Source organism: Microcaecilia unicolor, chromosome 8, assembly GCF_901765095.1.
Source record: "Microcaecilia unicolor chromosome 8, aMicUni1.1, whole genome shotgun sequence".
Classification (NCBI taxonomy): Eukaryota; Metazoa; Chordata; class Amphibia; order Gymnophiona; family Siphonopidae; genus Microcaecilia; species Microcaecilia unicolor.
In genome coordinates, this window is record NC_044038.1 from 122,042,363 (window position 1) to 122,065,046 (window position 22,684).

Sequence of the window (22,684 nt, forward strand, 5' to 3'; positions counted from 1 at the left end):
TTTCTAACCAAAGAAACCATCTCCCAACAATCAAAAAACTTGCCAAATCCCACTGTAAACTGGATATATGTCCCAACAACCTAATAAAATTTGCCCCCCAACGTTTCATAACAGACCTCACACTACACTTGAATCACTTGCTACAACATGGACTTTTCCCCAAGGACAAAGGAAGCATACTACTCACCCCCATACCCAAAGATTTAAAGAAAAAAGCAAACGACACAACCAACTACCGCCCAATAACATCCATTCCTCTGGTAGTCAAACTAATGGAAAGTATGGTAACCAAACAACTCACTGACTACCTGAACAAATTCACAATATTACACGAATCATAATCAGGATTCCAATCTAACCACAGTACCGAAACAGTGCTAGTTACTCTCCTAATCAAATTCAAACAAGCAATTGCAACTGGCAATAATGTACTTCTCCTGCAATTTGACATGTCCAGCGCATTTGACATGGTCAGCCACCAAATATTATCGAACATACTAGAGTACTTTGGGATTGGAGGAAACGTGCTCAACTGGTTCAACGGATTCCTAACCACAAGATCATACCAAGTGATAGCAAATTCAAAAACGTCACCACCATGGAAAACTGAATGCGGAGTACCCCAAGGATCACCGCTTTCACCAACCCTCTTTAACCTAATGATGACACCTCTAGCCAAATTGCTATCTAATCAAGGATTCAACCCATACATCTATGCAGACGATGTCATGATTTACATCCTGTTCAAACATGACCCAACCAAAATCACAAATGAAATCAATCACAGCCTCCAAATAATGAACTCATGGGCGGACGCATTCCAACTAAAGCTAAACACAGAAAAAACACAATGTCTCATTCTCTCCTCACAATACAACATGAACAAACCCACCACCCTAATCACCCCAGACTACACCCTTCCTGTCTCAGACAGTCTGAAAATCCTTGGAGTAACAATTGACCGAAATCTCACACTCGAAAACCAAGTGAAAAACACAGTAAAAAAATGTTCCACTCAATGTGGAAACTCAAAGAATTAAACCTTTTTTCCCAAGGGAAATATTCTGCAGCCTGGTACAATCAATCTAAGCCACCTAGATTACTGTAATGCCATTTATGCCGGATGCAAAGAACAAATCATAAAGAAGCTTCAAACTGCCCAAAACACAGCAGCAAGACTCATATTTGGAAAAACAAAATATGAAAGCACCAAACCATTAAGAGAAAAACTACATTGGCTCCCACCAAAAGAACGAATTACGTTCAAAGTCTGCAACTATGGGCAGCATTCCACTTTGCCGTGTGTCAAAATCCCAAGCCCAGCCAAGCTCTCTCCACACCTGTCTAAGAGGTCTAATCAATAAGCTTTGCTGTAGTTTCTTTGGCAATGAGGTTTGCTGGGCCTCTAACCCATACTCCAAGTGCAGTGGGCTAGCCCAGGCCTCTTCCGCCTCCCGTGGGGTGAAATATGCTGTGTCTAATAGCCAGTCTCCTAAGTGCCTCATTAAGCAAGCCCTATTATATCGCAATAGATCCAAGACTCCAAGTCCCCCCCTGTCCCACGTATCCAACATATTGTGCCATTTAATCTGCGGGCGCTTTTTATTCCAGAAAAACTTAGATAACATTCCCATCACCCTCCTCCAATCCCTTTTCTTTAGGTATATTGGCAGAACTTGAAAATAGTACAGCCATTTTGGAAAAACTATCATGTTAAACAAGGATATTCTTCCCATCAGTGAGAGTGGCAAATTAGACCATCGATTTAGGTATTGTTTTGTAATCTCCACCAATTTAATTATATTTAACTTATACAATTGTGCTGGGTCCCCCGGTAACTGTATTCCTAAATATTTAAATGAGTGATCTGTTCGCTTGAGTGGGCAATTTAAATTAGCCCACTCTTCTTCTCTCATGTATAAGGGTTGAATTTCCGATTTCTCCAAGTTAAGGTCGAAACCTGAAAAGTCTCCATATTCTTTAAAGATCTCCAAGATGGTTGACAGTGATACCTTGGGCTGCCTAAGGATGACCAGTAGGTCATCTGCAAAAGCGGAAATCTTAAATTGCTCAGCACCTATTTGTATCCCCTGCATAGGGTTACCATATGGCAAAACCCGGCAGGCTCAATCCGTCCTCCTTTTTCTGGAGCCATATGGTAACCCTACCCCTGCACTTCTGGCGTTCCCATAATATCCCGGAGTAACTGTTATGATTGGGGTCTGAACCCCTCTCAAACTTACCTCTTTCCTGGGGGTCAGCTTCTTAGCTGGCTTCTGTTTGTTATGATTGGGGTCTGAACCCCTCTCAAACTCACCTCTTTCCTGGGAGTCAGCTTCTTAGCTGGCTTCTGTTTCTTTGTCTGTCCTTTCTGAGCTGGCTCTGTCTCTCTGTGCTGGCAGCTTCCAGCAGCAGGGCTCTGATTGTCTCTTCACTGCAGCTGTGGGTGTAGTCTGAGTTGCTCTAACTCTCTTTGGGTGTACTGGCTTCAAGTGTTTCACGGTTTTGCATTGGTGTGGGTTGGGCCTCTCTGGGTCAGTGTGCTTTTGCCTAGGTCTAGGGAGTGTGACATCATCAGGGAGGGCCTTGATAAGGAAGTGGTGTTGTTTCCTTCAGGGCCTTTGCAACAGTGGTGTTTGCTTTAGGTAGGGTGGTGCAGTGTGCACTTCTGACTTTGTGTCTAGTTTCCCTGCTTGTTTTTGCTAAGGGCCAGGTTAGTGTTAGTGCAGTGTGCACTGGTGTTTGTGTGTTTAGCTTTCCTGTTTTTCCCTTATGGTTCCCCTGCTTTTCCCTCTTGGTTTTGGAAGCATTGCTATGTGTAGGGCTTTGGAAGCTCTGTTGCTGATAGAAGTACTTCAGGGTTTGGTGTTGTTAGGAACACTGCAGAGTTTGCTGTTAGAAGTACTTCTGGTGTTTGTGCTATTGGAAGCATTGCTATGTGTAGGGCTTTGGAAGCTCTGTTGCTGATAGAAGTACTTCAGGGTTTGGTGTTGTTAGGAACACTGCAGAGTTTGCTGTTAGAAGTACTTCTGGTGTTTGTGCTATTGGGAGCATTGCAGTCTTTGCTGTTGGTGTTTGGTGATTTAGAATCACTTTTGGCTTATGTGTTAGCTTCACTGCTTTTTCCTTGTGGCTCCCCTGTCTTCCCTTTTAGTGCTAGGAGCTCTTCTGGTTGCTTGCCAGAGTAGTGCTTAGGAAGCACCTTGTTAGTTGTATCTAGCTTGCTAGAGCAGTGCTTAGGTAGCTGGTTAGTTCTGTGTTTAGCTTATTAGTGTAAAGCTCTGCTTGTAGCTTGGTGCTTAGTAGCACCTGTGTTAGCTTTGTGTTTAGTTCCCTGCTCTGTTAGTTTAGGGCTTAGGAAGTCCCTTTCTTGAGCAGGGATTAGGAGCTCCTGTTTAGTATAGGGCTTAGGAAGTCCTTTTGTCAGTTTACGGTTAGGAACACTCCTGCTGGTTTAGGGCTTGGGAGCACGTAGATCAGTTTAGGGTTAGGAGCACTTCTGTTTCCAGTCCTGGTCCCTATGTCATCCGGTTTCCAGTAAGTCCTGTCGGCTACTCGAACCCAGGAGCTCAACTCTTGGGGGGTTTAGTAGCTAAGTACAGGTGAAGCTGTTGGACCAGTCCAGTGTGCTCCAGTCCCGTGTTCCGGTCCTGTGTCCTCCAGTCCGGGGGACCAGTCCAGGGTGTTCCAGTCTGGTGTGCTCCAGTCCAGTGTGTTCCGGTCCGGTGTGTGTTCCAGTCCTGTGTCCTCCAGTCCGGGGGATTCCAGTCCATGTGTTCCGGTTCGCTGGGCAGTGCCTGCAGTCCCTGCCGGTGTGCTTACCCAGTGTTGGTTGGTGGGTGGGTTTTGCCTGCTGCTGTCGCTCCTCGTCAGCAGCCCAAGGGCTCACGTTTGCTCCAGAGCCCGGCCCCGCGGGCTCTGAACCTGAGAACCTGACAGATTGCAAAGGCCATGAGCCCGGCAAGAACCCCCGCCCAGCTGACCCAGCTGGGGTCCAGCTCCATCGTTGTTCTTGATCCTTCTATGACTCTTCGTCAGTATCGTGGGAAACTTTTGTCTCATCCTGTTTTGAAGAAGACCCCTGAAGCGGCAGCTGAGAGAAAACGTGTCCGGTGGCTTGGAATCGCTGAAAACCCAGTTTCAGATATGGACCCTTTCATCATGCTCTCAGAGTATCGCCGCAGCCTTGTCCTGAATCCAGCTTTGTGGGATACTCCGGAAGCTGTTGCTGAGAGAAGACGTCTTGGGAATTCCACGCTCTGGGCCCAGCAGGGGTCCAGTCCCGTTCAAGCAGTGCGCCCAGACAAGCCTCTGAATCCAGTCCGAGCAGCGCGTTCAGCCAAGCTTCAGAGTCCAGTCCGAGGGACGCTGCTGACCGAGCCTCCGATGCCAGTTCAAGTGGCGCTTCCACTCAAGCCTCCGAGTCCAGTCCGAGGGATGCTTCTGACTGAGTCTCCGATTCCAGTCCAAGCAGCGCTTCAAGCCAAGTCTCTGCATCCAGTTCAAGTGGCGCTTCAAACCAAGCCTCCTAGTACCAGTTTGGATCCCAGTTCCAACCCCATTTTTGATCTGGATCCGTTTCTGACACTCCAGGATTACCGGGTTGCACTTTTGTCTGATCCAGCCCTGAAGAATACTCCTGAAGCTGCAGCGGAAAGAAGGCGTGTCTCCTGGCTTGGGTTCGAAGAAAACCCAGTTTCTGCTATTGATCCCTCTACCAAGCTGTTCTTTTACCGCTTCCAACTCCTCTCGGAGCCAACCCTACGGGATACTCCTGAAGCCCAAGCTGAAAGAAGGTGGCTTCCTGATTTTTCCCGACAAACTTCTGAGTCCAGCCTGAAGGGCTTTGTCTGCCAAGCTTCTGAGTCCACACTGAGTTCCAGCCCAGTGCCTGAGTCTGTTTTGAGTTTCAGCCCAGATGCTGAGTCCGGAACGAGATGCAGCAGTGACAGCCGAGATGCTGAGTCCGGAGTGAGTTGCAGCAGTGACAGCCAAGATGCTGAGTCCGGAGCGAGTTGCAGCAGGGGCAGCCAAGATGCTGAGTCTGGAGTGAGTTGCAGTTCCAGTCAAGATGCTGAGTCTGGATTGAGTGGTAGTTCCAGTCAAGATGCTGAGTCTGGAGCGAGTGGTGGTTCCAGTCAAGATGCTGAGTCTGGAGCGAGTTGCAGTTCCAGTCAAGATGCTGAGTCTGGAGCGAGTTGCAGTCCCAGCCGGGATGCTGAGTCTACACCGAGTGATGAGTCCATGATGAGTGCTGAGTTTACACCGAGTGCAGAGCCCAGCCAAGATAATGAGTCCACGATGAGTGCTGAGTCTACACCGAGTGCAGAGCCCAGCCAAGATGACGAGTCCACGATGAGTGCTGAGTCTACACCGAGTGCAGAGTTCAGCCGAGATGCCGAATCAGAATTGAGTTACAGTCCCGGCCATGATGCTGAGCCCGGTGAGAGTTGCCGTCCCCGGTCAAGATGCTGAGTCCGAGTCAAGTTGGAGTTCCAGTCCCAGGCAAGATGCTGAGTCTGGGTCAAGTTGCAACTACGGTCAAGATGCTGAGTCCGGGTCAAGTTGGAGTTCCAGTCCCAGGCAAGATGCTGAGTCTGGGTCAAGTTGCAGTCCCGGTCAAGAGGCTGAGTCCGGGTCAAGTTGCAGTTCCGGCCAAGATGCTGAGGCCGGACCAGGTTGCAGTCTCAGGCAAGATGCTGACTCTACTCCGAGTTCCCATTTCAGCCAAGATGTTGAACTCCTTCTGAGTTCCAGCTCCAGCCAAGGGGCAAGGTCTAGTCTGAAGTCCAGTTCAAGTTCCTGTCTGGCTTCAGATTCCAGGATGGGTGTGGGCTCTAGCCCAGTTCTGGCTGCTACAGTGGAGTGCCAGGAAGTCAAGGAAGTTGTGGACTCCTTCAGGAGATGGTTCCTGTTGAATAGAACTCCGCTTGTTGCATCCAAGACTCTGATCCTGCTTAGCAGCCGTTCTAAAGAGCCTCGTGGCGGCCAAAGCCATTCTGGTTTCCTAGTTCCAGATGTACTTGTCACGTCCTGCCCAGCCGCCCAGATTTATGTTGTGCAACCCATCGGGAGATTTCATCACAGCTACCCATGGAGACCTAAATTGTCTTTTGAGACCTGGGGCTCCCGTGGGGACACGGGAGCCTTGAGGGGGAGGTGCTGTTATGATTGGGGTCTGAACCCCTCTCAAACTCACCTCTTTCCTGGGAGTCAGCTTCTTAGCTGGCTTCTGTTTCTTTGTCTGTCCTTTCTGAGCTGGCTCTGTCTCTCTGTGCTGGCAGCTTCCAGCAGCAGGGCTCTGATTGTCTCTTCACTGCAGCTGTGGGTGTAGTCTGAGTTGCTCTAACTCTCTTTGGGTGTACTGGCTTCAAGTGTTTCACGGTTTTGCATTGGTGTGGGTTGGGCCTCTCTGGGTCAGTGTGCTTTTGCCTAGGTCTAGGGAGTGTGACATCATCAGAGAGGGCCTTGATAAGGAAGTGGTGTTGTTTCCTTCAGGGCCTTTGCAACAGTGGTGTTTGCTTTAGGTAGGGTGGTGCAGTGTGCACTTCTGACTTTGTGTCTAGTTTCCCTGCTTGTTTTTGCTAAGGGCCAGGTTAGTGTTAGTGCAGTGTGCACTGGTGTTTGTGTGTTTAGCTTTCCTGTTTTTCCCTTATGGTTCCCCTGCTTTTCCCTCTTGGTTTTGGAAGCATTGCTATGTGTAGGGCTTTGGAAGCTCTGTTGCTGATAGAAGTACTTCAGGGTTTGGTGTTGTTAGGAACACTGCAGAGTTTGCTGTTAGAAGTACTTCTGGTGTTTGTGCTATTGGAAGCATTGCTATGTGTAGGGCTTTGGAAGCTCTGTTGCTGATAGAAGTACTTCAGGGTTTGGTGTTGTTAGGAACACTGCAGAGTTTGCTGTTAGAAGTACTTCTGGTGTTTGTGCTATTGGGAGCATTGCAGTCTTTGCTGTTGGTGTTTGGTGATTTAGAATCACTTTTGGCTTATGTGTTAGCTTCACTGCTTTTTCCTTGTGGCTCCCCTGTCTTCCCTTTTAGTGCTAGGAGCTCTTCTGGTTGCTTGCCAGAGTAGTGCTTAGGAAGCACCTTGTTAGTTGTATCTAGCTTGCTAGAGCAGTGCTTAGGTAGCTGGTTAGTTCTGTGTTTAGCTTATTAGTGTAAAGCTCTGCTTGTAGCTTGGTGCTTAGTAGCACCTGTGTTAGCTTTGTGTTTAGTTCCCTGCTCTGTTAGTTTAGGGCTTAGGAAGTCCCTTTCTTGAGCAGGGATTAGGAGCTCCTGTTTAGTATAGGGCTTAGGAAGTCCTTTTGTCAGTTTACGGTTAGGAACACTCCTGCTGGTTTAGGGCTTGGGAGCACGTAGATCAGTTTAGGGTTAGGAGCACTTCTGTTTCCAGTCCTGGTCCCTATGTCATCCGGTTTCCAGTAAGTCCTGTCGGCTACTCGAACCCAGGAGCTCAACTCTTGGGGGGTTTAGTAGCTAAGTACAGGTGAAGCTGTTGGACCAGTCCAGTGTGCTCCAGTCCCGTGTTCCGGTCCTGTGTCCTCCAGTCCGGGGGACCAGTCCAGGGTGTTCCAGTCTGGTGTGCTCCAGTCCAGTGTGTTCCGGTCCGGTGTGTGTTCCAGTCCTGTGTCCTCCAGTCCGGGGGATTCCAGTCCATGTGTTCCGGTTCGCTGGGCAGTGCCTGCAGTCCCTGCCGGTGTGCTTACCCAGTGTTGGTTGGTGGGTGGGTTTTGCCTGCTGCTGTCGCTCCTCGTCAGCAGCCCAAGGGCTCACGTTTGCTCCAGAGCCCGGCCCCGCGGGCTCTGAACCTGAGAACCTGACAGATTGCAAAGGCCATGAGCCCGGCAAGAACCCCCGCCCAGCTGACCCAGCTGGGGTCCAGCTCCATCGTTGTTCTTGATCCTTCTATGACTCTTCGTCAGTATCGTGGGAAACTTTTGTCTCATCCTGTTTTGAAGAAGACCCCTGAAGCGGCAGCTGAGAGAAAACGTGTCCGGTGGCTTGGAATCGCTGAAAACCCAGTTTCAGATATGGACCCTTTCATCATGCTCTCAGAGTATCGCCGCAGCCTTGTCCTGAATCCAGCTTTGTGGGATACTCCGGAAGCTGTTGCTGAGAGAAGACGTCTTGGGAATTCCACGCTCTGGGCCCAGCAGGGGTCCAGTCCCGTTCAAGCAGTGCGCCCAGACAAGCCTCTGAATCCAGTCCGAGCAGCGCGTTCAGCCAAGCTTCAGAGTCCAGTCCGAGGGACGCTGCTGACCGAGCCTCCGATGCCAGTTCAAGTGGCGCTTCCACTCAAGCCTCCGAGTCCAGTCCGAGGGATGCTTCTGACTGAGTCTCCGATTCCAGTCCAAGCAGCGCTTCAAGCCAAGTCTCTGCATCCAGTTCAAGTGGCGCTTCAAACCAAGCCTCCTAGTACCAGTTTGGATCCCAGTTCCAACCCCATTTTTGATCTGGATCCGTTTCTGACACTCCAGGATTACCGGGTTGCACTTTTGTCTGATCCAGCCCTGAAGAATACTCCTGAAGCTGCAGCGGAAAGAAGGCGTGTCTCCTGGCTTGGGTTCGAAGAAAACCCAGTTTCTGCTATTGATCCCTCTACCAAGCTGTTCTTTTACCGCTTCCAACTCCTCTCGGAGCCAACCCTACGGGATACTCCTGAAGCCCAAGCTGAAAGAAGGTGGCTTCCTGATTTTTCCCGACAAACTTCTGAGTCCAGCCTGAAGGGCTTTGTCTGCCAAGCTTCTGAGTCCACACTGAGTTCCAGCCCAGTGCCTGAGTCTGTTTTGAGTTTCAGCCCAGATGCTGAGTCCGGAACGAGATGCAGCAGTGACAGCCGAGATGCTGAGTCCGGAGTGAGTTGCAGCAGTGACAGCCAAGATGCTGAGTCCGGAGCGAGTTGCAGCAGGGGCAGCCAAGATGCTGAGTCTGGAGTGAGTTGCAGTTCCAGTCAAGATGCTGAGTCTGGATTGAGTGGTAGTTCCAGTCAAGATGCTGAGTCTGGAGCGAGTGGTGGTTCCAGTCAAGATGCTGAGTCTGGAGCGAGTTGCAGTTCCAGTCAAGATGCTGAGTCTGGAGCGAGTTGCAGTCCCAGCCGGGATGCTGAGTCTACACCGAGTGATGAGTCCATGATGAGTGCTGAGTTTACACCGAGTGCAGAGCCCAGCCAAGATAATGAGTCCACGATGAGTGCTGAGTCTACACCGAGTGCAGAGCCCAGCCAAGATGACGAGTCCACGATGAGTGCTGAGTCTACACCGAGTGCAGAGTTCAGCCGAGATGCCGAATCAGAATTGAGTTACAGTCCCGGCCATGATGCTGAGCCCGGTGAGAGTTGCCGTCCCCGGTCAAGATGCTGAGTCCGAGTCAAGTTGGAGTTCCAGTCCCAGGCAAGATGCTGAGTCTGGGTCAAGTTGCAACTACGGTCAAGATGCTGAGTCCGGGTCAAGTTGGAGTTCCAGTCCCAGGCAAGATGCTGAGTCTGGGTCAAGTTGCAGTCCCGGTCAAGAGGCTGAGTCCGGGTCAAGTTGCAGTTCCGGCCAAGATGCTGAGGCCGGACCAGGTTGCAGTCTCAGGCAAGATGCTGACTCTACTCCGAGTTCCCATTTCAGCCAAGATGTTGAACTCCTTCTGAGTTCCAGCTCCAGCCAAGGGGCAAGGTCTAGTCTGAAGTCCAGTTCAAGTTCCTGTCTGGCTTCAGATTCCAGGATGGGTGTGGGCTCTAGCCCAGTTCTGGCTGCTACAGTGGAGTGCCAGGAAGTCAAGGAAGTTGTGGACTCCTTCAGGAGATGGTTCCTGTTGAATAGAACTCCGCTTGTTGCATCCAAGACTCTGATCCTGCTTAGCAGCCGTTCTAAAGAGCCTCGTGGCGGCCAAAGCCATTCTGGTTTCCTAGTTCCAGATGTACTTGTCACGTCCTGCCCAGCCGCCCAGATTTATGTTGTGCAACCCATCGGGAGATTTCATCACAGCTACCCATGGAGACCTAAATTGTCTTTTGAGACCTGGGGCTCCCGTGGGGACACGGGAGCCTTGAGGGGGAGGTGCTGTTATGATTGGGGTCTGAACCCCTCTCAAACTCACCTCTTTCCTGGGAGTCAGCTTCTTAGCTGGCTTCTGTTTCTTTGTCTGTCCTTTCTGAGCTGGCTCTGTCTCTCTGTGCTGGCAGCTTCCAGCAGCAGGGCTCTGATTGTCTCTTCACTGCAGCTGTGGGTGTAGTCTGAGTTGCTCTAACTCTCTTTGGGTGTACTGGCTTCAAGTGTTTCACGGTTTTGCATTGGTGTGGGTTGGGCCTCTCTGGGTCAGTGTGCTTTTGCCTAGGTCTAGGGAGTGTGACATCATCAGAGAGGGCCTTGATAAGGAAGTGGTGTTGTTTCCTTCAGGGCCTTTGCAACAGTGGTGTTTGCTTTAGGTAGGGTGGTGCAGTGTGCACTTCTGACTTTGTGTCTAGTTTCCCTGCTTGTTTTTGCTAAGGGCCAGGTTAGTGTTAGTGCAGTGTGCACTGGTGTTTGTGTGTTTAGCTTTCCTGTTTTTCCCTTATGGTTCCCCTGCTTTTCCCTCTTGGTTTTGGAAGCATTGCTATGTGTAGGGCTTTGGAAGCTCTGTTGCTGAGAGAAGTACTTCAGGGTTTGGTGTTGTTAGGAACACTGCAGAGTTTGCTGTTAGAAGTACTTCTGGTGTTTGTGCTATTGGAAGCATTGCTATGTGTAGGGCTTTGGAAGCTCTGTTGCTGATAGAAGTACTTCAGGGTTTGGTGTTGTTAGGAACACTGCAGAGTTTGCTGTTAGAAGTACTTCTGGTGTTTGTGCTATTGGGAGCATTGCAGTCTTTGCTGTTGGTGTTTGGTGATTTAGAATCACTTTTGGCTTATGTGTTAGCTTCACTGCTTTTTCCTTGTGGCTCCCCTGTCTTCCCTTTTAGTGCTAGGAGCTCTTCTGGTTGCTTGCCAGAGTAGTGCTTAGGAAGCACCTTGTTAGTTGTATCTAGCTTGCTAGAGCAGTGCTTAGGTAGCTGGTTAGTTCTGTGTTTAGCTTATTAGTGTAAAGCTCTGCTTGTAGCTTGGTGCTTAGTAGCACCTGTGTTAGCTTTGTGTTTAGTTCCCTGCTCTGTTAGTCTAGGGCTGAGGAAGTCCCTTTCATGAGCAGGGATTAGGAGCTCCTGTTTAGTATAGGGCTTAGGAAGTCCTTTTGTCAGTTTACGGTTAGGAACACTCCTGCTGGTTTAGGGCTTGGGAGCACGTAGATCAGTTTAGGGTTAGGAGCACTTCTGTTTCCAGTCCTGGTCCCTATGCCATCCGGTATCCAGTAAGTCCTGTCGGCTACTCGAACCCAGGAGCTCAACTCTTGGGGGGCTTAGTAGCTAAGTACAGGTGAAGCTGTTGGACCAGTCCAGTGTGCTCCAGTCCCGTGTTCCGGTCCTGTGTCCTCCAGTCCGGGGGACCAGTCCAGGGTGTTCCAGTCTGGTGTGCTGCAGTCCAGTGTGTTCCGGTCCGGTGTGTGTTCCAGTCCTGTGTCCTCCAGTCCGGGGGATTCCAGTCCATGTGTTCCGGTTCGCTGGGCAGTGCCTGCAGTCCCTGCTGGTGTGCTTATCCAGTGTTGGTTGGTGGGTTTTGCCTGCTGCTGTCGCTCCTCGTCAGCAGCCCAAGGGCTCACGTTTGCTCCAGAGCCCGGCCCCGCGGGCTCTGAACCTGAGAACCTGACACTGTTTCTTTGTCTGTCCTTTCTGAGCTGGCTCTGTCTCTCTGTGCTGGCAGCTTTCAGCAGCAGGGCTCTAATTGTTTCACTATACTGCACCTGTGTGGGTAGTCTGGGTTGCTCTAACTCTCTTTGGGTGTACTGGCTTCAAGTGTTTCACGGTGTTGCATTGGTGTGGGTTGGGCCTCTATGGTTTTCAGTGTGCTCTCTGGGTTAGTGTGCTGTTGCCTGGGTCTAGGGAGTGTGACATCATCAGGGAGGGCCTTGATAAGGAAGTGGGTTCTTTCCTTCAGGGCCTTCGCAACGTTTGCTTCTGGCTACTTGCTTTAGGTCCAGGTTAGTTTGGTGCAGTGTGCACTTGTGACTTGTGTGTTTGACTTTCCTGTTTTTTCCCTTTTGTTATGGTGTGTAGCACTGCTGTTAGTGCAGTGCTGGAGTTTGGTGCTGGGAGCTCCCTTGTGAGTAAGTGTTTAGGAAGCACCTTTTGTTGTTGGGGTATTTGGCTTTCCTGCTTGTTTCCTTGTGCTTGCCCCGCTTTTCCTCATGACCTGTGGTTAGCTGCTGTAGCTGGGTGCTTTGGAAGCACCAGGGTGAGAACCCATGTTTAGCTGCTGCAGCTTGGTGCTTAGGAAGTACCAGTGTTAGGTCTGGCATTTGTCTTCCCTTCCTTTTCCCTTGTGGTTTCCCTGCACTTCTGTTAGTGTAGGGCGTAGGGGCACCCCTGTTAGTTTCTGTTAGGAGCACTGCTGTTAGTGGAGGGCTTAGGAGCTTTTCTGTTGGTGCTGGGCTTAGGAACACTTTTGGTCACTTTAGGAGTTAGGTGCACTTCAGTTACAGCTTGTTCTAGTCCTGGTCCCTGTGTCGTCCAGTAAGTCCTGCCGGCTACTCGAACCCATGAGCTCAACTCTTGGGGGGGCTTAGTAGCTAAGTGCAGGTGAAGCTGTGTGGACCAGTCCAGTGTGCTCCAGTCCCGTGTTCCAGTCCTGTGTCCTCCAGTCCGGGGGACCAGTCCAGTGTGCTCCAGTCCAGTGTGTTCCGGTCCGGTGTGTGTTCCAGTCGGGTGTGCTCCAGTCCAGTGTGTTCCGGTCCGGTGTGTGTTCCAGTCTGGGGGATTGCAGTCCAGTGTTCCAGTCCTGTGTTCCCCAGTCTGGGGGATTCCAGTCCATGTGTTCCGGTTCGCTGGGCAGTGCCTGCAGTCCCTGCCGGTGTGCTTACCCAGTGTTGGTTGGTGGGTTTTGCCTGCTGCTGTCGCTCCTCGTCAGCAGCCCAAGGGCTCACGTTTGCTCCAGAGCCCAGCCCCGCGGGCTCTGAACCTGAGAACCTGACAGTAACATACAGTGGTGGAAATAAGTATTTGATCCCTTGCTGATTTTGTAAGTTTGCCCACTGACAAAGACATGAGCAGCCCATAATTGAAGGGTAGGTTATTGGTAACAGTGAGAGATAGCACATCACAAATTAAATCCGGAAAATCACATTGTGGAAAGTATATGAATTTATTTGCATTCTGCAGAGGGAAATAAGTATTTGATCCCCCACCAACCAGTAAGAGATCTGGCCCCTACAGACCAGGTAGATGCTCCAAATCAACTCGTTACCTGCATGACAGACAGCTGTCGGCAATGGTCACCTGTATGAAAGACACCTGTCCACAGACTCAGTGAATCAGTCAGACTCTAACCTCTACAAAATGGCCAAGAGCAAGGAGCTGTCTAAGGATGTCAGGGACAAGATCATACACCTGCACAAGGCTGGAATGGGCTACAAAACCATCAGTAAGACGCTGGGCGAGAAGGAGACAACTGTTGGTGCCATAGTAAGAAAATGGAAGAAGTACAAAATGACTGTCAATCGACAAAGATCTGGGGCTCCACGCAAAATCTCACCTCGTGGGGTATCCTTGATCATGAGGAAGGTTAGAAATCAGCCTACAACTACAAGGGGGAACTTGTCAATGATCTCAAGGCAGCTGGGACCACTGTCACCATGAAAACCATTGGTAACACATTACGACATAACGGATTGCAATCCTGCAGTGCCCGCAAGGTCCCCCTGCTCCGGAAGGCACATGTGACGGCCCGTCTGAAGTTTGCCAGTGAACACCTGGATGATGCCGAGAGTGATTGGGAGAAGGTGCTGTGGTCAGATGAGACAAAAATTGAGCTCTTTGGCATGAACTCAACTCGCCGTGTTTGGAGGAAGAGAAATGCTGCCTATGACCCAAAGAACACCGTCCCCACTGTCAAGCATGGAGGTGGAAATGTTATGTTTTGGGGGTGTTTCTCTGCTAAGGGCACAGGACTACTTCACCGCATCAATGGGAGAATGGATGGGGCCATGTACCGTACAATTCTGAGTGACAACCTCCTTCCCTCCGCCAGGGCCTTAAAATGGGTCGTGGCTGGGTCTTCCAGCACGACAATGACCCAAAACATACAGCCAAGGCAACAAAGGAGTGGCTCAGGAAGAAGCACATTAGGGTCATGGAGTGGCCTAGCCAGTCACCAGACCTTAATCCCATTGAAAACTTATGGAGGGAGCTGAAGCTGCGAGTTGCCAAGCGACAGCCCAGAACTCTTAATGATTTAGAGATGATCTGCAAAGAGGAGTGGACCAAAATTCCTCCTGACATGTGTGCAAACCTCATCATCAACTACAGAAGACGTCTGACCGCTGTGCTTGCCAACAAGGGTTTTGCCACCAAGTATTAGGTCTTGTTTGCCAGAGGGATTAAATACTTATTTCCCTCTGCAGAATGCAAATAAATTCATATACTTTCCACAATGTGATTTTCCGGATTTAATTTGTGATGTGCTATCTCTCACTGTTACCAATAACCTACCCTTCAATTATGGGCTGCTCATGTCTTTGTCAGTGGGCAAACTTACAAAATCAGCAAGGGATCAAATACTTATTTCCACCACTGTATTCAACAAAACATACCAACAAGATCAGTAACTATAAATGTAATACATCGCAACCTTACCTACTATCAGCAATGTTTTTTGCCTATATCTACTTGTTCGAATTTCGATAACGTTGTCTTCCATGGCATCTCCACCATACCTATTATCAGAACTGTTTTTTACTTATATCTACTTGTTTAAATTTCCATTATGCAATTATTTTATGTAACACTAACTGTTATCTCTCATTCTACTATCTACTAATAACGACACATTGTAAGCCACATTGAGCCTGCAAAGAGGTGGGAAAATGTGGGATACAAATGCAATAAATAAATAAAATCCAGTGTCTGTCCCTCCTCTCCCTCTTTCCATCTGACATCTGTTCTCTCTCTCCTCATCCAGCATCTGTCCTCCCTCTCCCCTAAATCCAGCATCTGTCCCATTTTTCCACCCTTCCATCCATCTGTCATCTGTTCCCCCCTCCACTGTTCTCCATCCAGCTTATGTCCCCCTCTCCCTCCATCCAGTGTCTCAGTCTTTTTTTTTTCAGCCCTCCAACACCTAACCCCTCTCTCCCCCTACTGGACAACCCCACTGCCACTGGCACACCAGGCTGTCCCCATTCCCACCCAATATCCCCCTGCCGCAGCCACCACTGCTGCTGCTAATGTTTCAGCAGTGGGGGAAAAAACAGAAAAAAAGATCATGGCCGGGATGCGAGGCTGCACTGTTCCTGCTTGTGGCTGACTGCCTCTTCCCTGGAACAGGAAATTCTGTCAGAGGAAGGCGGGACTGGCAACCGTGAGCAGGAACAGTGTGGCCCCATGCCATGATCTTTTTTTCTGTTTTTGCTGCCACTGCTGTAACAGCAGCAGCAGTGGTGGCCACAGCAGGAAGGTATTGGGTGGGAGTGGGGAGAGTGGCGGGCATCCAGGCAGAGCCTCTGGGTCCCCTAGAGCCTCTGGGCCCTCGGGCAGTGCCCGGTTGCTCAAATGGTCAGTCTGCCCCTGTTAGGCACTGTTTATAGAATAACACTTAGCGCTGGGAACAAAACCTTGGTATAAATCTCCACACCTAAATTAGGCACAGATCCCCTATATTCTATAACAATGTTCATGAATTGTGGAAACATCCTCAATCAGCCCATGACCCTCCCATGGCCGTGCTCCCTTTTCCGACCCACGCAGATCTGCGCGTAAATTTACAAGTGCACATTTTAATTAAATCCAATTCGCTCCAATAATTGCTTATTAAGAAGTCCATTATCAGAGTTAATTGGCTCATTCAGTTAAATTACGCATATAAATTGGGCACACACCCAAATTTTAATGCACAATTTTTATCGACTTTCTAGAATTTGGTAGATGTCAAAAGTAAATAGGATGGCTCTCAGACATTTAAATCATATCACATCCAATCAAATTTAAGAAGAATTGGATTATGTATGAAGAATTTGATTGGATATGATAAGATGTAAGAAGGGCATCCTATTTATTTTTGATATCGTATATATTAATGCGGATTGTCCCTGTTGTTGACTGAATATTAGTGATTAAAGCAAAATGGACAATAGATGTATTTTGCTTATTGTAGTTTTTCAACCACGTCTTGTCAATCTCTGGTTTGCGAGAGGCAGTATACAAATACAACATAACATAACGTTGTCTACTAGGACTGATAATTAAAATATGGAATTTGGAGAAGGAGTTATTACTCAACTGTAGATTACATTTTGCCCTGGAGTGCCAGGGTCTAGACCCTTTTTAATTACTGTTATGGGTTATCACAGCTAGCTTAGGGGTTAATATTTTCTCTTTAAATATGTGGGGAATTTCATCTCTCATCAAGAGGAAGTGTATTCTGCAGGAGACATACAGTGGTGGAAATAAGTATTTGATCCCTTGCTGATTTTGTAAGTTTGCCCACTGACAAAGACATGAGCAGCCCATAATTGAAGGGTAGGTTATTGGTAACAGTGAGAGATAGCACATCACAAATTAAATCCGGAAAATCACATTGTGGAAAGTATATGAATTTATTTGCATTCTGCAGAGGGAAATAAGTATTTAATCCCTCTGGCAAACAAGACCTAATACTTGGTGGCAAAACCCTTGTTGGCAAGCACAGCGGTCAGACGTCTTCTGTAGTTGATGATGAGGTTTGCACACATGTCAGGAGGAATTTTGGTCCACTCCTCTTTGCAGATCATCTCTAAATCATTAAGAGTTCTGGGCTGTCGCTTGGCAACTCGCAGCTTCAGCTCCCTCCATAAGTTTTCAATGGGATTAAGGTCTGGTGACTGGCTAGGCCACTCCATGACCCTAATGTGCTTCTTCCTGAGCCACTCCTTTGTTGCCTTGGCTGTATGTTTTGGGTCATTGTCGTGCTGGAAGACCCAGCCACGACCCATTTTTAAGGCCCTGGCGGAGGGAAGGAGGTTGTCACTCAGAATTGTACGGTACATGGCCCCATCCATTCTCCCATTGATGCGGTGAAGTAGTCCTGTGCCCTTAGCAGAGAAACACCCCCAAAACATAACATTTCCACCTCCATGCTTGACAGTGGGGACGGTGTTCTTTGGGTCATAGGCAGCATTTCTCTTCCTCCAAACACGGCGAGTTGAGTTCATGCCAAAGAGCTCAATTTTTGTCTCATCTGACCACAGCACCTTCTCCCAATCACTCTCGGCATCATCCAGGTGTTCACTGGCAAACTTCAGACGGGCCGTCATGTGCCTTCCGAAGCAGGGGGACCTTGCGGGCACTGCAGGATTGCAATCCGTTATGTCGTAATGTGTTACCAATGGTTTTCGTGGTGACAGTGGTCCCAGCTGCCTTGAGATCATTGACAAGTTCCCCCCTTGTAGTTGTAGGCTGATTTCTAACCTTCCTCATGATCAAGGATACCTCACGAGGTGAGATTTTGCGTGGAGCCCCAGATCTTTGTCGATTGACAGTCATTTTGTACTTCTTCCATTTTCTTACTATGGCACCAACAGTTGTCTCCTTCTCGCCCAGCGTCTTACTGATGGTTTTGTAGCCCATTCCAGCCTTGTGCAGGTGTATGATCTTGTCCCTGACATCCTTAGACAGCTCCTTGCTCTTGGCCATTTTGTAGAGGTTAGAGTCTGACTGATTCACTGAGTCTGTGGACAGGTGTCTTTCATACAGGTGACCATTGCCGACAGCTGTCTGTCATGCAGGTAACGAGTTGATTTGGAGCATCTACCTGGTCTGTAGGGGCCAGATCTCTTACTGGTTGGTGGGGGATCAAATACTTATTTCCCTCTGCAGAATGCAAATAAATTCATATACTTTCCACAATGTGATTTTCCGGATTTAATTTGTGATGTGCTATCTCTCACTGTTACCAATAACCTACCCTTCAATTATGGGCTGCTCATGTCTTTGTCAGTGGGCAAACTTACAAAATCAGCAAGGGATCAAATACTTATTTCCACCACTGTATATAGATATAGCCCACCTAGTACTGTTAAAAGAAATGCATCTCATAATGGCTGAGCATGAGAAGCTCTGTAGAATTAGAAACACCCAGTCTCATTATTGCAACAAAAATCGTGTTGTTCAGTGTAAGTTACGCCTGGAAACATATTAATTATGCTTACACTTTATGCTACATTACGGTGAATTCTGTCTGAAGGGCAAAGAAGAATCATGATTTAACTGGTGAAATAGACCTATGAACATTGTTTTGGGTGTAAAGTATGCCTTTCTGGTTATAGTTGTAAAAAACAAGTCTGTGTGCTAGTTAGTAAAAAGATACTTCTAATCCGGAATGGAGTCATTTTATTCTGGATTTGAGCTTGTACATATCCTTATTCACTTTGATAAATGTTTATGGGCCAAACACCACTCAAACAGCATCTTATAAGAATTTCTTAGCGGTCCATTCATTACAGCACACATTCCCTTTATATCAAGGAGAAGGAGGAACTGAATTGTTTAGGAGGCACTCTCAGGGCAAGATGCACTAAAGACTCGTTAAAGCCCTTTCCTTATCGATTCCCTTAGCGAATTGGTAAGGAACGGGCATGCATCAAGGAATAGGAATGCAAATGAGCTGCTCGTTGTAGCTCACGTGCATTCTCTATTCTGTTGTTAAACAGTCGGCCAGTCGAGCATGCACAGAGCAGCCAAGCGTTATGCTGGCTACTCTGCGCGTGCCAAGGACGTCCGAGATCGCCACCCCCCTGAGATCGCCGCTGCTTCCCCCTCCCCCCTGCATTGAAATGACAGCTTCCTGCAGCTCCGGCCTCCCCGCCGCCCCCCAATCAAAAAAAACCGTCCATTTTGGCCGTCATTCCCCCCCCCCCCCCGCAATAATAAAAACGTCTTTTTTGGAAGTGCTTCACTCAGCTGAGAGACCTGGAAGTCCCTGAGCCAATCACAGCGCATTTAGGTCTCTCAGCTGAGTGAAGCACTGCCAAAAAAGACGTTTTTATTATTGTGGGGGGAAAGGCAGCCAAAATGGGTGTTTTTTTGGATGGGCGTCCTCAACTGCATTGTCCTCTGGATCGAGGTGCATCGGAGGGGGTGAGCAGTGCGGCGTCTTCTGGGGGGGGGGGGAATGACGGCTAAAATAGACGTTTTTATTATTGCACTGATGAGCACTTGACTTTTTTTTCCCGATTTTTTGTTTAACTTTTGTAGCAGTTTTTCAATCCCGCGCAGCCCCAACGAGAGGTACAGACCTCTCGTTAGATTTTCCAGCGTTAAGGCAATTGGAAAAGGTTAGTGCATCTCATTACAATAGGGTTTCTACACAATTTGCTCATCTGCATTCCGTTTTCGTTAGCTGCTACCGTGGTCTGAAAAAAGTCTTTAGTGCATGCCAGGGTTTACTACTTGCTCGTTCATGGCTCGTTAAGTTTAGTGTATCTGGCCCTCAGTTGTGCAATTAAGTGCAGGTTTTTGCACAGGTATTTAAGCTGTTTGCAGAATAAAGAAGAGTATAGGGAAAGGGAAATAGAGCCACCACTGCCTGCAGAATTCTGTCTGTTCTTCCCACACCTGTGCTTTGTCTTCCAATTTGCAGGAGAAATCAGTGCTTCATACCTGCTGTTTCCTCCTTTGCACTCAGAGCCATGGGGGTGCCTTGTTCATGGAAGTTTAAAAATGTATTCACATTAAGATGTAGGGCCCAATGCACCGAAGGGGTTAATCCTGCCCTGATCCTTCTCTTAGTACCTTCTACATAAGACCTAAAATCACATTGATTGCATTTATTATAAAATGTATTATTTTAATATGTTAATATTGTATTGTACCTCATATCAAATATTTTTTAATGATGCTAAGTACAATACAATATTAACATTTCTAAGTTTAGATAAGACCTCACAAACTGCCAAACCCCCTTCAGTATCGTTCTTCTCCAGTGACCTAGTGCAGGCTCTTGACCTCCATGGTATTTGGTGTATACAATAAACAACTAGCAAGGACTGTTCATTTTATTCCTCCAGGTATAGTCTCCATCATTCTATAACAGGGCACTTTAATATAAGTGAAATTTACTTGCTTCAGTGTTTAGACTACTAGCACTTGCATATTTAAATGCTAGTAGAATACTCAGCACTGTTCTATAATTTGTGTGCAAGTTTCTTAGCACATAATGACACATTTCATTCATGAGGGAGAAGCATGGGCAGGTCTATTTACAGGCGTAATGTAGATGGGGGTATTAAAAAAATAAATAAATAAAATGCTGGGTGTCCCCTGTAAAGGAGCCATCCTGGGTCTGCTAGGGCTGCCCCAGGGTCTGCTGTAATTTATTGTGTCTTTTGTATGGAAATCCATTTTCTCCATACACTTTAATGGGAAAATTTGATTTCAAAATGGAGTTTGTGGAAAAGTTTACAAACTATAAAGTTGTTTCATCTGCCACAAGCTAGCGTCCTATTGGTGCTGCTAGGTCAGATGGCCTAGCTGCAGTCCTGTTGCTAGGGGGAGACAGAGCTGGTGACCAGGTCAGAGGAACTGAAGACACAGGGAAGGACAGACCTGTGTGAGTGAGAATTGATTTATACAGGAGAGAGAGCTTAAATAAAGAGTTGTCTGATACAAGGTGAGAGGAACTGAAGACACAGCAGAAGACAGACCTGTGTGTGTGGAAGGTGCTGTGCCTGTGTATGTGTAAGAGTTGATTTATACAGGAGAGAGAGCTTAAATAAAGAGTTGTCTGATACAAGGTGAGAGGGACTGAAGACACAGGAGAGACAGGACCGGTATGAGAGGTGCTCTGTCTGTGTGCTTGGAAAATTGAGTGTGGATGAGGAGGAAAACCTCAATAGAGTATAATTTGACTGTATCAGAACACTTGGTGGTATAGAGAGAGTGGAATTCAGTAAAGCTGAGAGACTGAAGGTACAAGGGAGATATACCTGCATGAAAGATGCTCTGCCCGTATATGTATAAGAAATTTGTGTGATTAGACAAGCTGATAACCACAGCACACCTGACTGGCACTGAGGGAGTGCATATATGTTAATTTGCTAAGTGGTTATACAGAAAGGCTTGCCTGAGTTGAAATAGGCTATAAGCTGTATAATAGTCTGCTGGTAACAAGTGAAGGTGGCTAGTGACAGTGAGTGTGCAGGAAAACTGTTGTGTTTCCGCTGATCTGTCTCAGAGCAGAGTTGTGGCCACAGTGCATTTGACTGACACTTTGAGTGCAATGCATATGTGTTAATGGGTGGTTGTACTGAGGGGTCTGCCTGAGTTTGGAGGGACTACAAATTGTGTAGATGCCTGTTGGTGAAGGGTGAGTGTGCAAATCTGGTGTGTTCCCACTGACCTGCCATGAAGCAGGGTTGTGATCACCTTGCACTGGTCTGCAGTGAGAATTGGTGCTGATTAAAAATTGAAACAGGACTGTTGTCCTTAGCTGAACTGCTGTGTATGAGGGCAGTGAAGTATGAAATGTGTGACTGGTTACAAGGTGTGATTAACATACATGGAAGACTGTTCCTCATTAGGCAGGGTAAAGTAATAAGACAGGTCCTGCAATAGGGAACATTAATTATCTATTGATTTACTCTAGATAGGTTGGCCACAGTTTTGATAACAAAAATCCCTATAAAAATTCCCACAGGATAGGGAGACAGGGTTTCAATTTCTTTAATTAACTAGAGTACAGGTACTGCGGCTGTTAAGCGACGACGCAGGCGGAGCAACGCAGAAGCAACACGTGCACCAACTACCACGAAAGACAGAAGTTACCATCATTCAAGAAAGTTCAACTCAAGCAGCTAAGTACAAAAATCACCACCTATACCATTTCAGAGACTTTAAACTTACACGTAAATACTTACCTGGAGGTTTATGCTGAGATTCAGTTACATTGCAAAGTGAAGGAAGTGGACATCTGTAAGAAAGCAATTGACACAAAGCAGGGGCGTAGCCACGGGTGGGCCTGGATGGGCCCAGGCCCACCCACTTTGCCTCCAGGCCCGCCCATCCACCTTCTTCTTCGCTGGCTGCCTTTTCTCCCAGCTCCGCTTCATCGCTCTGCATTCTTCTTCTCGTCTGTCACGCTGCACGCAGCGCTGCCATTCACACAGGCAGCTGCGCTCCCCCCTACCGCGTCTATCCGGTCCTAACAGGAAGTGCATCAGAGGACCGGATGGACGGCGGACGCGGCAAAGGAGAGCGCAGCTGCCTGTATGAATGGCAGCGCTGCGTGCAGCGGGACTTGCGAGAAGAAGAATGCAGGGAGCGACGATCGTGCATTGAAGCGGAGTCCGGGAAGAAGTGCGCATAGCTAAACGTTTGGGCTCAGCCAAGGTACCGGGCAGGCAGCGGAGCAGAGGGAGAAATCAGTTGTATATAGCGGAGGACATGGAGAAATGCTGCCTGGAGGGAGAGGGGGATAGGGACAAGAGATAATGGGGTGGATGGAGAAGGAGAAATGTTGCACGGAGGGGGAGGGAGAACACAGGGAGAAATGTTGGACACAGAGGTGAAGGGGAGGGATAGATGGTGCATGAGGGTGGAGGGGAGGAAGGGAGAGAGAGACAAAGGGGTAGAGGGGGGCAATAAAGGGAGAAATCTTGTATATGGGGGTAG